This window comes from Hylobates moloch, unplaced genomic scaffold (assembly GCF_009828535.3).
Source record: "Hylobates moloch isolate HMO894 unplaced genomic scaffold, HMol_V3 SCAFFOLD_10, whole genome shotgun sequence".
NCBI lineage: Eukaryota > Metazoa > Chordata > Mammalia > Primates > Hylobatidae > Hylobates > Hylobates moloch.
Genome location: NW_026652285.1, coordinates 52,560,040 through 52,576,176, shown reverse-complemented (window position 1 = coordinate 52,576,176; position 16,137 = coordinate 52,560,040). Strand labels below are relative to the sequence as shown.

The 16,137-nt window shown below is 39.4% G+C and overlaps 1 pseudogene; it reads right to left on the bottom strand.

The window, feature by feature from the left end:
• Positions 1-7,450: 7,450 nt before the first annotated feature.
• Positions 7,451-9,380, bottom strand: LOC116474195 (adenosine deaminase-like protein; annotated as a pseudogene).
• Positions 9,381-16,137: the final 6,757 nt, after the last annotated feature.

Below are 16,137 nucleotides of genomic sequence, written 5' to 3'. Positions count from 1 at the left end.
CTTTCAGTGAAGCAGGGGAGAATTTTTCCACTTCCTCCAGAAAGTTTGTCTTCCTTTGCCCTTCTTATTCTCAGTACCTAAAATGTCATCCTCTCTTCCTTCATTTATTGTCCAGCCTTTTTTCCTTTTATCAATATTAGTTTCTTTTTTGAACATCCTCCAGCCCACACACTCCTGTCATTATTTTGAGCATGCAGAATTCCCTCATTTGGATTCTCTTTAAAGTTATTTTATATTATTATTATTTTTAAATTTTACTCTAAGTTCTGGGATACATGTGCAGAATGTGTGGGTTTTTTACATACGTATACATGTGCCATCCATGGTGGTTTGCTGCACCTATCAACCTGTCATCTAGGCTTTCAGCCCTGCATGCATTAGGTATTTGTCCTAATGTTCTCCCTCCCCTTATCCCCCCACCCCCCGAAAGGCCCCGGTGTGTGATGATTCCCTCCTCGTGTCCATGTATTCTCATTGTTCAACTCCTATCTAGCATGCAATTTATCAGTTAGCATTGAGATATTCTTCTAGAGATGTTCTCCCCAGGCTACTGAGTGATGCCCTGACAATAGGAACCTGAGAGACTTCTTCCCATCAGCAGAGGGCCGAGAGGAAAGCAGATTCTCAATAAACCCACACACAAACCAATGGTGAAAGGATGGCTCTTAGAGAAGTTATCCATAGTCTGCTTCTGATAGTTTATATTTATTGGTGCAAATGTCCTTCTTCGTCTCTCACAACCTGATAGCTAAGAAAACATAGCTTAATCAATAGCTTTCAAGCCGAAGAATATGGGAACAATCCGACAGAACAGGACCTGCATTGTTTCTTCTGACTCTGAACACGTGTCCTGTGTTCAAAGGAATGGAGAGGGTGTTATAGAGCCCAGTAAATAAAAATCTCTGATACGCTTTAATAATCACAAAGCTTTATTTTAGCCACTTAAGTCCCTTATCAATTTTTAAAAAAATGCATCTTAGCCTTCCTGTTGATTTGATCAATGAGAAAAGAAGGAGGAGAAAAGGAATAAATAGTAACTTAATATGATTCAGGAGGATTATATATACATTATCATATTTAAGCCTCAGGACAATCTGACAAGTAAGTCTCATTATCTCCTATCACAGAGAAATAAACAGGATCATAGAAGTTAAGTAACTCAAAATCACACAGAGAATGAAAGAAGGAATTGGCAGTAGAACACAGGTCTCCTAATGTCTGGGCCAATTTTCCTTCCACTGGACAGTGTTTCCTAAGATTAGAAGATTTGTAATTGTGACTTGGTTATATAACCTTCAAATATAAAAGCTTTGTATCCTCTTCTGACAGATACCTGAAGAAACTGCCTCTGTAGGTTGCAAAGCCACTGAAGTACATCAAACAAAAATGAGTTGGTAGCGAGCACTCTTTGCTTTCAAGAACACATCTATACACCTTCCTTCTTGCTCTGGTGACAGTTTTCATCTCCAGCACATTTCACAGATTTGATCACTTACTTGAATCTGTTGCATAAGAGATCACGCACACAAAAAAGCTCCCTATTATTCCCAAAGACCATAAATTTGTTCTGGTGAAAGCCTGCATAGCAAAGCAGATGGCCTCTCAGCAGACAATGAGGTGAGTGTTAGCTTCAGTTTCCCTGGAGAAGGGAGGTTGCACATAGGGTTATATTTTATGTAGTGGGAGGTAAAGGGGAGAGTAACCCTCTCTCCGTCAGGAGAATGAGTGAGCCCTTGAATCTCACTGGGTGATCTAAATAGAAACTAGGCTCTGAAGTTGACAGTATAAACTGAAACACAAGTATGGTACAACTAGTGCCAGATTTTCTTTTTATAGTTTTAAAATTTTGGACAAAAATATAGATGTAGCAAACAGGCTACACTGAGCCCCAAAGGGCTGGCATCCTCCCAAGGGGGCATGAACATTTCACTGTAGTGAGTCTAAGAGAGACATCTACTGGCTGAGCCCTGGACTTCCAGTGCAGGCTCTGTTGGCCTTGTGATTGACCGACGCTCCCCATCTCTGACAAGCTTGTAAATAAATGAAAATAATAATAATAATAATAATTACATTTGTTCATACAGAATGACTAATTGCACACTTAGCATGTGTGCAAATAAGCAAATATTCACAGAGGTCCGGGTAGATAGGGTGGGTAAAGATCATCCATTCACATGTTTATTTTTAAAAATGTCTTTACTACATCTGACCAAGGAATGGTAAAGGCATTTTAGTTCTCCTATCTAAAGGAAGTCAGGAGTTCAAATTCAACCAAAGAACATCATGAATTACCATTTTTTTGACCACCAGATTAAAAGAATTGTGATATAGATAAAACGTATTAATTCCAGCATGATAAATCCTGTGATAAACTCAGAAGTGCCCCACTGGTAGAATATTTTCATATAAAGCACCAATTTATGGGGCAAATTTAAGGCACTGATGGATCTGTATTGGGGAAGGAACAGTTCCCATGAGCAGAACCCACCAGATAATACTGTCTCCTGGCATCTGTGCTATGTGTCTGCTCCTTTGCTGCCTCCGTCGGGATTAGGTAACTATCTGTAACATTAGGACTGGGCCCCTATTAATCAGCATGAACAAACTTCCTGCTCTTAACTGTGAGGAATCATGAATTGGAGGACTAAATATAGGCAAACAAATCCAATAACGAAACCCTCATAGCCTAGACATAAGCAAATATAAATCCCTCTTGTGTTATTATAATGCCTACCAACCTAATTGAGAACACATTCATTTTAAGCTAAATAAATTACCGCTACAATTATATAACCTTGAGGTCACCTCCTTTAGGAGACGGCCAACACTTGTATTAACTATTCCACGCTTTACTGTAAGTGGCCTCAGCCAATCAATGCCAGATAAATGCTGTTAAAATATGCATTTAATTAACCCAGTCCTTCATTTATTTGCTATTTTAGCCTAGGGATGAAGAAGAAAGTGAAGTTAAATTGTGTGCATTCTCAAACAAGACTTCAGAATGGAGAGCTTTTTCTTTCCAGTCAAGGCACTCTCTTCCTTATTAATCTAGCAAAGAGAGAGCATTCCTCAACTTTAACAGAATAGTACATCCATCTGAAGAATGGGGCTTTGCCTCTGATATTTATAGCCCCACACTCAAGGAACCAACTCCTTCCCTTTTCCTTAGAGAGATGGATTTCCTTAGAGAAATGTCTTTTGCACTGATGGTTCGATCCCTCTCTGGCTGTGAACAATTATTGCAGTACCTTTACAGTCACATGGATCCAGTGGCAATTATATTAGTAACTGATGGATTCATGAATTACTTTATTGTTTCAAGGTACAGAGCTGATTTTGGTTGTGTGTTGAAATATTCTCTTTTCTTTCTTCCAGTGTTATGCAAACAATCCTAGCAGTACCTACCTAGTAGGTTATATGTCTTTCACCAATACTTTTCTTTTGGTTTTGATCCTGCTGTTGTAGGCACATTATTATTCACTGAATATCCATCTGCTCGCTCACATATCCCAGCTGTGTTCGTTGAAACCAGGTGGCACTGGGCTGAGAACAGAAGTGATGTGTGCTACTTCAGGCTGAAGCATTCAAGAGCTGATGCACCTTTTACCTCTCTTTGTTCCACGGTGATCCTGAAAGTTGAAATGGCCAAGGTATAAAATGAAAGCAGCACAGCTTGTGGAGTCCCCGTATAGAGGAGAGCTGCTTTGAGGGGGCATTCTGTCTTACACTGCTTTTTACATGAGCAAGAAAGCTTTGTTTTATTAAACCACTGAGATTTCAAGGTTTATCATAACATAATCTAGCCTGTGTTGACAAATGTAATTGGCTTCCATGGTAATAAACAAATCTATATTCTATAGTACTAAGTAACCACCTAAACTGTAGTAATTTGGATCTAATTTGCACGAATATTAATTCTTTTAAATAAGAAAGGAAAATTATGATATTCCCACAGCCTCCATACCTTCAGAACAAGCCATTTGTTCATTAATTTTTAATGAGAAACATTCATTATTATGAATTCTTCGACAAGACTTTGATTTTCTTTTTGGTAAGTGATGACCATAATTAAGCTCCTCATAATGAACACAGCAATTTTTAAACAGTACAATTTATATAATGTTTCTCCTCTGGGAGACTTAGTTTTCTCAATAAAAAGCAACAGTAGATATATGACTAAGTTTTCACAGTGCATGAGGATTTGTAGTTATTATTACATTCACCTCTGTTTTCATTGATTCATTCATCCATTGACACTTATCTTTTCTGCACTTCTTGCAGAACTGAGTTTTACTCTGTCAAAGAGTGAATTTTAAAAAAGGAAACTAAATATTGTACATTACAGGATGTTGGGTTACTGGCAATATAACATTTCCTCCCCAAAGGGCTTTCCTGTTATTACTGGCTTAATGGCTTCATTTATCTACGTAGTTCAAAATCTTTTAAAGTCTATCATTCTCTTCTATAACACATACATGTAGTCACATATACAACAAAGTCAATCATTAGTCAAAATACTAAAAATATTTTTCAGCAGCATTTGGTATCGGAGAAAAGGATACCGATATAAACTTCTCTCTTATCTAGTTGCACCATTAGGAAGCCTTAATGGGTTGTGTCTCACCCCCGATCACAATAGGAAATATTTGCTGGACAATGGTAGCCCACACAAAACAGCTTTTCTGTAGTTCCCAACCATAATACTTTAGAAACTATTAGCACCTCTGCCTTGCTCATGTCATCTGTAGTAAAGGCAAACAGGAACAGACAAATTTGAAGGTAAAGAGGCCCAAACTGGGCAGGATCCAGTTGACATTAACACATTGTCCCTTTTTCATACTACCAAGTCTCACAGGTCACATGTCAAACAGCGTTCTGAATCCCAGCACATTTTTACAAAGCCATTGTTTTCATTCACTGTTTTCTACAGGTAATGTTGGTCCCTTCTAAGAACTTTTACTGTTTGAATCTTTCACTGCTCTGCATTTTAATATTACAGTCCTTCTCCTACCCACCCTGTCTGTATTCCCGATGCCTCTAAGCCTACTCTATTTTTACTCAATACTTTCCATTCTAAAAAATACTATATACTTACTATATTAATATTGGTAGATATTATCACTACCACACTAGAATATAGGTTCCCAAAGGGCAATGATTTTCTTATACCTTTGGTTAATAATATAAATGCTGGCACATAGACAGCATGCACTAAATATTTTTCAGTGAATAAATGAACAAATAAATGAATGAAAATTTCGCTGGTCCAATAAAACATTCTGATACTTATTTTCCTGATATTCTCTTTTATTCACCCCAAATCTACTTTGCCTCTGGTCATCTTATTACTGAATCTCATTCATTCTTCAGCTGATCCTGGCAGCTTGTCACATGGTTGACTTGCTTCACAATTCTCCAACTTTTCTACTTTATTTCTTGGACCCAGACCACTGTCTTTTTTTTTCTGGCATGATGTTTTTCTGGACAGAAGATCTAGATAATTTCTTATGTGTGTTCCCATGGGCAGTGCTAACCAGAAATGATGAAGTCCTATAGATGGATTTTGGTGACCATTATACATTCAATTTAATTTAAATTATTTAAAGTCTAATTATAAATGGATTTTAGGAGATATTTTGGTAAAAAATACATGCACAGTGTGATTTAGAAAAGAAGAAAATAAAATCATCCATAACTCCACTATGAGAGAAATCTGTAGTTATTATTTTATTTTATTTTATTTTTTTAGGTTCACTGGTTTATTATAAAGGACAGTACAAAGGATAGAGATGAAGAAATGGATAGAGCAAGGCATGTGGGAAGGGACAGGGAGCTTCTATACCCTCTTCAGGTACAGCACCCTCTTCAGGTACAGCACCTCCACATGTTCAGTTACCTGGAAGTGCTCCGAAATCTGTTCTTTTGGAGTTTTATGGAGGCTTCATTATGAAGGTATGATTACCACTGGTCACTGGTGATCAACTTAAACTTCAGCCCTTCTCCCAAGAGTTTGGGGAAGGACTGAAAGTCCCAACTCTAATCACGCTTTTGTCCTTCCAGTGACCAGCCCCTAGGGGCTGCCAGCCAGCAGTTAACGCATTAGATACAAAAAGCCATCACTCTGGAGACACTAAGGATTTTAGGAGCAGTATGCCAGGAAACAGGGTCAAAGACCAAATAAGTACTTTACGATATCACAGAAAGACAGAAAACCTATCAGAAACCCTTAGTAATTTAAATTAGGGGTGTCATCAGCCTTAACTTCTTCTGATACCAGGGAAAAATACACATTCTAAAGAGCAAAGCAATTCAAGCATAACTTGGTATCTAATAATTTTGTTTTTGTTTTTTGTTTGTTTGTTTGTTTACCTTTCAGAACTTAGTTTGTCCCTTGTCTTCAGCGGAAGTGGCCACAGTATGTGTGCTTATGTAAGCCTGCACCAGTGGTCCATTATGTAGGGGTAGGGTTACAAGAGACCCAATGAACTCTACTTAACACAGTGTTACCACTACTAGAGGTATCTTTTAGACCGAGCAGAAAGTGAGTACTAAGGTGGAAATACAGCTTCCACAAAGAAAATGTAATAGAAGCTGTTTAAAACTGAAAGCTGCAGTGATCTGTGATCATGTCACTGCACTCCAGCCTGGGGAACAGAGCGAGAGCCTCTGTTGAAAAAAAAAAAAAAGAAAGCTGCAGCTATTTCTGTCTTTCTCACCTCTTAGCCAGTTATTCTCTCCTCTTCCAAAATTGGAGCAATGACTTCAATCTCTTCCTAGTACTGATGGGACAATCATAAAGAGGGCAAAACCAGATCTCAGCACCCAGCTTTATCTGTCACTAGGGTCATCCCTAGGCATTCACATAAATCTCTGGTATACAATGTGGACTGGTGTCAATGGTCTTGGCATCTTGGAGAATACTTTTTTTTTTTTGAAACAGGGTCTCACTCTGTTGCCCAGGCTGGAGTGCTGTAGCATCACAGCTCACTGCAGCCTCGAACATCCCTGGACTCGGGTCTCCTCCCACCTCAGCCTCCCTGGTGGCTAGGACTATAGGCGTGCACCACTGTGCCTGGCTAATTTCTGGGTTTTTTGTTTTGTTTTGTTTTTGTAGAGACAGGGTTTCTCCATGTTGCCTAGGCTGCTATTGAACTCCTACGATCAAGCAATCTGCCCACTTTGGCCTCCCAAAGTGCTGGGATTATAGGGATGAGCCACCACATCGGGCTGGGGAATACTTTTAAAAACTTAAAGCAAGTGAAGGGAGTCTGATTAAAGTATGCACAATAAAATATAAAGCTGTTTAGAAGGCCTAAAGGTCTCGGCAGTAACCTAATTTCCCCACTTTCCTAACTTTATACTAGTAATTACAAAATATTTCCTGATGAGAAACTTTGATTTCCCTGAAATTTTATGATCACTAATAGGGAAGGACTGCTGAGTCACAATAGTCACTGGTGGAATGCGGATTTAATTAGCAAGAATAGTCAAGTCCCACCCAGTAAGCACCTGAGAGCTTGTGAGTCAGTTGAAGACACATATTTACTGAGTACCTGCCATGTGTAAGGTGCTGGTGATAGAGCCCAAGGAACTTGGCTGCTATGCTTCAAAGGAGTGGTGGACTGTTTTACTAAGTGGGATATGGCAGGAGCTTGATTGCAACACATACTCAGAAGTAGTTCACCTCATTATAGCTTAAAAATGTAATACTCTGGGCTTCAGGTGATTCCACTTCTTCCTCAGTTCAGATCTGGTGCTGTCAGAAGCAAAGATGTAGTTGATGGATTCATAAGACAGATCCCACACCTGAGACTGGGTCAAATTAAATGTTTCAGCTGCCAGCTGGTACTCTTGAGAAAGGTGTGTTGCAAAAACACCCTTATCATCAGTACAGATCACAGAAGGATGGGCAATGCTGTACCAGAATCCGAAATGGTGCTGGTCATAAGATGGAACTGTCTGACTTCTGACGTTTGAGGTCAAACAGAGTTCCAGTGGTATCCGATGTTGCCTCACAAAGTCCACCAGATCCAGGGATCCTCCCTTACAGAAATGCTCCATGCCCGATTCTGTCAGGAAGCAGATCCAGGAGTATTTGTGTTTCTTTTTTTTTGGTTTGGAATAGTAGGGTCTCCACTGAGGTCAAGGCCAAGAACTGTACCCTCAGTAGAAAGGAAGAACTCCTCGGCAAGTTTTACAGTCTCCTTGGCTACTAAAGGGCCACCTCTTCTGTCAACTGCTATCAAATACCTAACATCAATGTCTAAGTTTTCTTGTTTGGACTGTTTTATACCTTTAAGTATCGATTCCACATAAGTCTTTTTAGTCATTCTGGTAGCATTTTCTCTTCTGGGTGTGCTCCTTAGTTCCAGGTACTTGACGCCGTCATCTGCGAATTCTTTTATGACATCTTTTGTGACCATTAGTATATCTTCAGGGCTACTAGTAAGCTGATGAATAGTTTGAAACATCTGGAAACATCACTTTTGGCAATTCAAAATAGAAGTCTGTCTTGCAAGGCTGTTGCTCTTCTGCCTCTACCATTTTAGCAGGAAAAAAAAATGGTTCTTCTCCACTCTTATTCTTGGTATGAGCAATATGATGTATTTCAGTCAGTAAACTGTAGGGTACTGAATTTCCTTCAGATTGCTTTACTTCCACACATTTCGGTAAGATTAGCTGTATGTGTAGATCTGGGTTCAGCTTCACCCTTTTTTTTTTTTCTTTTGAGGCAGGATCTTACTTTGTTGCCCAGGCTGGAGTGCAGTGTCACGATCACAGCTTGCTGCAGTCTCAAGCTTCCAGACTCAAGCGATCCTCCCACTTCAGCCTACAGTGAGTTATCTTCTCATTTTTCTGTTCCTTCAACCTCTCCCTCTCCACTGGCTGGTTTCCCTCACGGGACCAACACGCATGTGCAGTATTTGCTTCCACCTCTCAGAGATTTCTCAACTACGAGGACTTAGGCAAGGTTTCCCTTTTGACTGGAAGGCTTCTAGAAACGTGACAACCCGCCTTCCCTAACACTCATGCCACAGCGGTAGCGGACCGTATTTTGGGGCAAACGGAACTCAGGACATTCAAAACAAAGGTCAGCCGCAAGCGAACTTAGCACTGGCTACACCCTCCTCAATTCTGGTTGGCGAGATGCGCTCTTCCCGGAAGTGACGCACAAGTGCCGGCGGAAGGGGAAGTCCAGGAGCATGGGTGGCTTTTCCCCCTACCGTAATCCGTGAGGTGTGTGCTGTGCTAACCAAGGGGCGGCTCACAACCGTAATAGACTGCCATTCCTGAGTCTCTTCTGGCCATGGGCCCCCGGAGCCGCGAGCGTCGGGCAGGCGCGGTACAGAGCACCAACGACAGCAGCGCCCTCAGCAAGCGTTCCCTGGCCGCGCGCGGGTACGTGCAGGACCCTTTTGCCGCGTTGCTGGTTCCGGGCGCGGCGCGCCGCGCACCGGTCATTCCTGCAGTTATTATTTTAAATAGCATTATTTATTATTCCTCTTTGAACTGACTTCTTAAGTTAAAACCAATCAAATTAATTCATAAAAACAGATTTCAAGCAAAGCTTATAAATGAATACAAGGAAAGAGATGAAAATAGGATGCTCAGAATTAGAAAAAAGAGAGCATTTTATAAATGAAGGGGGCACTTCATTTATAAAATGAGTTCTCTGACCTCAAGTCACTTTTTTTTTTTTTTTTTTTTTTTTTTTTTTTTTTTTTTTTTTTTCTTTTTGAGACGGAGTCTCGCTCTGTCGCCGAGGCTGGAGTGCAGTGGCGAGATCTTGGCTCACTGCAAGCTCCGCCTCCTGGGTTCACGCCATTCTCCTGCCTCAGCCTCCCGAGTAGCTGGGACTACAGGCCCCACCACCACCCCCGGCTAATTGTTGGTATTTTTAGTAGAGACGGGGTTTCACCGTGTTAGCCAGGATGGTCTCTATCTCCTGATCTCGTGATCCGCCCGCCTCGGTTTCCCAAAGTGCTGAGATTATAGGGGTGAGCCACTGTGCCCGGCCCTCAAGTCACTATTAAACAAGTTGAACTTACAGAATACAGAGCTCATGTCTATGAAAGGAGCTTTGTGTAGAAACAATTTCAGGGAAAGTTACGATCTCAAAGAAGGAGAATATCGCCCAAATCAATTGCACTGTTCAGTGGTGCTACGATGACCAACTCTCCCAGTTTGCCCACGACTGAGGGGTTCCTTGGGTTGCTGGTCTTTCAGTGCTAAAACAGAGATAGTCCCAAGCAAACTGGTACAAGTTGGTCACATGAGCAGTATCTCAAACTGCTTGGGCATCGTGGGGGGGTGGGGGGCGGGGGGAAAACTCAAAACCCTACACATCCTTGTTTTTTGCATGTAAGGCTTGTCTTAAATAATTATTTAGTATTTGGCCAATATAAGTGTCGTTAGGAAATTCTTTATGATAGAAATTTTAAAATAAAATAAACTCTGACACAGTGATGGCAAAAGAGGGACCATTCCTTAAAACTAAATCAAAAGCTAAAGTGGGCCCAAGCTGATGTTAAGAGTACAGAAGCACCTTCATTTCATTCAATTGCAGGAGATCAGTCCTTATCAATGTCTTTGCATCTGCCAGGCAGAGTCAGCAATAAGAGAAGAATGTAATTCAAGTGATTTGGATTAACTGACAGGCAGGAAAAACCCCCTTTCTTCCAGATCCTGACAGGAACAGAATGGTTTGCTGTGGCATCCAAAGCAGGCCTCAGACTGAGTCAATCTTGAGGCAATTAAAAAAAATAAGGGTTGGACATTTTCTATCGAAATTATATAAGGCAGCTATCTGTCTCTGCGTGGTTTGTCTAAGAGGAAGGCAGTGGAAGGAGGAAATTCTGAGTATTCAGGATGTTTCCTTCTTTGTTTATGTTTACTAATGTTCATCAAGAAAGTGATTTTCAGAATATTTTATGCATGAAACCAAATTAAGAGCAACTAAGGAAAACACAAAGCTAAAAAAAAATAAAATCTCCCAGCTTTTGAGAGAAAAAGATAAAAGTAAAAATTGGAATTTAAATTGAGAAGAGATTTTTCCAGAAGTCAAATTTTTTGGGTTAGAAGAAAAGAAGGTTAAGTTATGATAGCACTGTCATGAATGAAAGCTTCATGAGAAGAATGAAGTATTTGAGGCACTCTAAAAAGTAACTTTTTGTTCCATATTACCAAGGTACTTTTAAGGAAATGCATGCTTGCCTGTTGGGTTAAGGAAGTGGCAAACAAGTCTGCCTTCCACAGAAGATTTTACTACTGCAAAAATGTTCTTGAGCTATTACAATTATACTAGTAACTCACAATCATTCGAATACTAACAGAAACTTAAACACAATAAAATGCTAAAATCAAACAGATTACTCACTTTCCCCCTCACATAATTATAACTCATTTGAATATCACTTTTGAATTTAGTCTCCCAATCATTCTGTGATTTAAGTGTTTATATTATTCCTGTTTTACATGCAATAAAACTGAGGTCCAGGATATTTGTAGTTTACTCAAGCTTTCACTGCTGTGAAGTTCAAGGGCTACAGTTGCACTTAGGTCTTTTGGGTTTAGATGTTAACTATTAATATAAAACAAGCTCTCAGTTTAATCTCATAATATTTTGACTATTAAGGAGACAGCACCAATTTCAAGATTATCTCTGGCTGGGTGTGGCAGCTCACGCCTGTAATCCCACTTTGGAAGGCTCAGGCAGGTGGGTCACCTGAGGTCAGGAGTTTGAGACCAGCCTGACCAATATGGTGAAAGCTCGTCTCTACTAAAAATACAAAAATTAGCTGGGCATGGTGGCATGTACTTATAATCCCAGCTACTCAGGAGGCTGAGACAGGAGAATTGCTTGAATCCGGAGGTGGAAATTGCAGTGAGTCAAGATCATGCCACTGCATTCCATCATGGGTGACAAAGCAAGACTCTGTCTCAAAAAAAAAAAAAAAAAGTATTATCTCTGCATTACATTAGTAGGCATAGAAGTTTCTGGTCACTCACTTCAGCAACTGCAGTGGCCAGAGACTTATTACTTCCTTCATGTTGACATAGTCATGAAACCTCAGGGGTTATAGCTGAAAAATCAATGCCAGATGGCTGTAAAGACTCCTGAAGACTCTGCTACTGTCAAGTCACCCCAACAGAAATGTCCTTAATGCTGATGAAGATGGAGTTAACACACGCAGACCATCTGTTCCAGCCACATGGCTTTTAACAAGGAAAACCTCTTAGGGTATAATGAATGAAGACTAGCTACAGGCAAAGGAACATCTAGGATACATTCTTATTTGTCTGTTGGTCATTAGCTAATTGTGGATGGAGATAATTAAGACAGGTCTCGAAAAGTTGTCCCACAGTTCAGCTACTAGCTACTATTACTGAACATGTAGGAACATGTTGAATGACGTGAAATTAATGTTGTTGGCAAAATTGCTAAATTACTTCAAGAAAGTCCAAATAAGCTTCACCATAATTTTTTTTACCAGAATTTATTACTCTACTTTTTCTCAAGATATTTGAGGTCACTTTTAGCAAAAGACAAAGGTGTGTAAAGTTAGATTAGAAAGTCAAAAGATAAACATGATCAAAATTGATCACTACCTATAGAACATGTATTGCAACCAACTGGTACGTAAGTGTGATTGTAATAGGGGAAATTTTAAATCAAATTAGGGGCATTTCAAGCATTTCAATGTGTTACGTAATCAAGAAACTGATTAATAATATTACACCAGAAAGTCCAAAATCACTTCCTTTGGCTTTGATAGTGATGCATAAAACCAATACGTGACCTCTTCCCATGGGTTTCATCATGACATTGTAATCATACTTGGGATCCTGGAAACCTGGTTTCCAAGAAAAAGTGTAAAGTAATGAAAATTTTTACCTGAAGATGCTTGCTTGGAAACACCCCTCACTGAGAGATGATTGTGAGGGGCACCATTGATGTTCACTTGCTGATGCATTTTGGCAAGGTCAGGAATGCTAAGGCTAGAGGGTTCTTGTACTTTCCTTTAAAATAGAATAAGAGCTCTTCAGTATATGGCTTCAAAAAAAGGATCAATTCTTTAACAAGCTTTACAACCATCATGTAAACAAGGAATCTATTCAAGTTTAGGTTGGAGGCCATTTAATCATTTAGCACTGGTATTTCTAAGTAGATTTTCATTCCCTGCTGTTGTCCAACTTTTTAAATAGTAAGATGGGTTGGGGCATCAATAATCTGGTATAAAACCAGCAGGTATTCCATAGAAGTTATTTGTGGAGACTCAAACATTTCAAATTACCACAATATCAATGCTAGGACCTTTTAGAGCAGAAGTTCCCAAACTTTTTCAGTTCATGGTGACCCCGGAGCAAAATATATACCTAACAATTGTTTATTAAATGCTTAACGTCCAAACAAGTCAATGTATATTTATGTTCTAACAACTTTAGTAGCCATGTGAAAAAATAATACATACATACAGAAAAAAATACTATTGTTATTTTATTATTAAATAACCACAGCTATTTACTAATAGGATATGTGTACCTGTTGCATACTGCATAACTTCTCAAACCTTGGACTCAAACTAGGCAATGCTACCCTCATTTCTTGGTCTACATTAAATTTTGCATAGTACTTGATTTATATTACAACAACCTCTGAATGCCCAGCTACACAAAAATATGGTGTCATCTAATAAATGTAGTGTTAGTTAATGTTGAAACTACCAACTCCCTGGAGCTAGTAGTTTGTGTGGCATCCACGTTTCCTGCAACCAAGTACTGCAGTGTCCCCTCAATGATTTGAAATATTCCATGGTGCCTTCCTCTGAGTTCACTGTAGCACACTCAGGTAGCTTTTGATTGATAGGTGGGGAGCTGCAGTTATAAAAAGTTGTAACGATACCTTTGAGCAACAACAATAATAATATTACTGAGATGTTGCACTCAAGAGACTGACCAAATTAAAAGCAAAAGCTACTTTGAACATATTCTTTTTTTTTTTTTTTTTTTTTTTTTCTTGAGACGGAGTCTTGCTCTGTCGCCCAGGCTGGAGTGCAGTGGCCCGATCTCGGCTCACTGCAAGCTCCGCCTCCCGGGTTCACGCCGTTCTCCTGCCTCAGCCTCTCCGAGTAGCTGGGACTACAGGCGCCCGCCACCACGCCCGGCTAATTTTTTGTATTTTTAGTAGAGACGAGGTTTCACCGCGGTCTCGATCTCCTGACCTCGTGATCCGCCCGCCTCGGCCTCCCAAAGTGCTGGGATTACAAGCGTGAGCCACCGCGCCCGGCCTGAACATATTCTTATAAGTCACAACTCATCTGGAATAGAAAGAGAATGTGATCATTGTGGTCAACGTTGGTTGTGAACATTGGGAATTTTTGTTGTTCCTTCTCAATGAAAGAGAAGGAAGTATGAAAGAGTTACGTTTGTCAGTGGTTAGGCAAGCCTGGCTTTCTGGAAGGCTGGGTGCAGAATGCAGTAGAGATAGATTAGAAGTTTTAGGATTAGAAGGCATCATCTAAATGTTCTGAATAATAAAGAGGAAGCTCTAATAGTGAATGCTTTCCCCATTATCGATTTCTTTGTATTTTGCCTCAATCTCTTTATAAAGGTATTCTGCATAAGTAATTATGGTTAATCACACATCTTAAGAAAACTGTCCTTTTAGACATGCAATTCACACGAATCCCACCGTAGCCCTTCTCACAATTTTGCAGCTTTCTGAACAAATGATTCAGTAGCCATGCATATTAGCGTTAAAGACCAAAACGAGAAAAAATGAATTGCTGAAATCTAGACATTCAGAGAAGTCGTATGCTAATGATACCTCATTTCTATATTTCATTCTGTTCACATTTGCTAAAGAACTTTGGAACAAGCAATCAATGGATGAAAATAAGACCTCAGCAATGATTAACACATAAGTTATTTTTTCATTTTTTAAAAAACATTCATAATAATATGTTTTTCAAGAGAATTTACTGGTTCACTGAGATATGTAAGAAGTCAGTGTATTGTGACGTGAAGGAATTTACCTTTTTGCACTGGTTGAACTGCAAATTAACTACGTGGTCTTAGGTCAAAGCCACTTTGCCTCCCTGCGCCTCACTCCTGCATGCACGATGGTGGCTAGATGTCTCTAATGCCCTTGAGTTGCAACACTGAATACTCTATGAACCTTTTTGCTCGAGTGGATTTTTGCTGTCTTCTGAACAGCATAAGTATTCTTGACCCAATCAGTCAAATAGTCGAATTAAGGAAAGAAGATACTACTGCTGAAGATTTTTTTTATTTAAAAAATTTTTAAATTGTAATAAAAAACACATAACGTGAAATTGGCCATTTTAACCATTTCAAAGCATATGGTTCAGTAGTGTTAAGTATATTCACATTGTTATGCAACCAATCTTCAGAACTTTTCCATCTTGCAAAACTGAAACTTTATATCCATTAAACAGTAACTCCCCATTCCCCTGTCTCCTCACTCCCTGGCAACCACCTTTCTGCTTCCTTTTTCTATTAATTTGACTAGTCTTGATACTTCATACAAGTGGAATCATATAGTATTTGTCATTTTGTAATTGGCTTATTTTACTTAGCATAATGTCTTCAAGGTTGATGTAAGTTGTAGCATGTGTCACAATTTCCATTTTTTTAAGGCTGAATAATATTTTTGCAGGTACACACCACATTTAGTTTATCCATTTATCCATTGGTGGACATGTGGGCTGCTTCTGACTCTTGACTATTGTGAATAGTGTTGCTATGAACATGGGTGAGTTTTAAAGGAGAGGAATGCATATTTATTTTTCTCAGACCCCAAGGACATCACAGTACTGTCAATAATCTTCTGATTTCATCTAGAGAGTTTCCAGAAGTAAGGGAGGTAGGTCACCAGGGTGCTTAAAATCCATTCTGGGAGACCCATAGGAAGATTATTTGAAATATTATTTCCAGATGTGTCTTAGGGCTAAAATGTGTTTCCTTCTGTTTTATTACCAGTCATTACAGGAAACAACAGGCAAAGAGAAAAACAAAGTTTTGTCTTCCAAAATGTCTTCGCTATCAGGACAGTTTTATTGAGAACCTGAATCTCCATAGGCATCTTTTATTTCTAATTAGTTACAGCTCTAAACC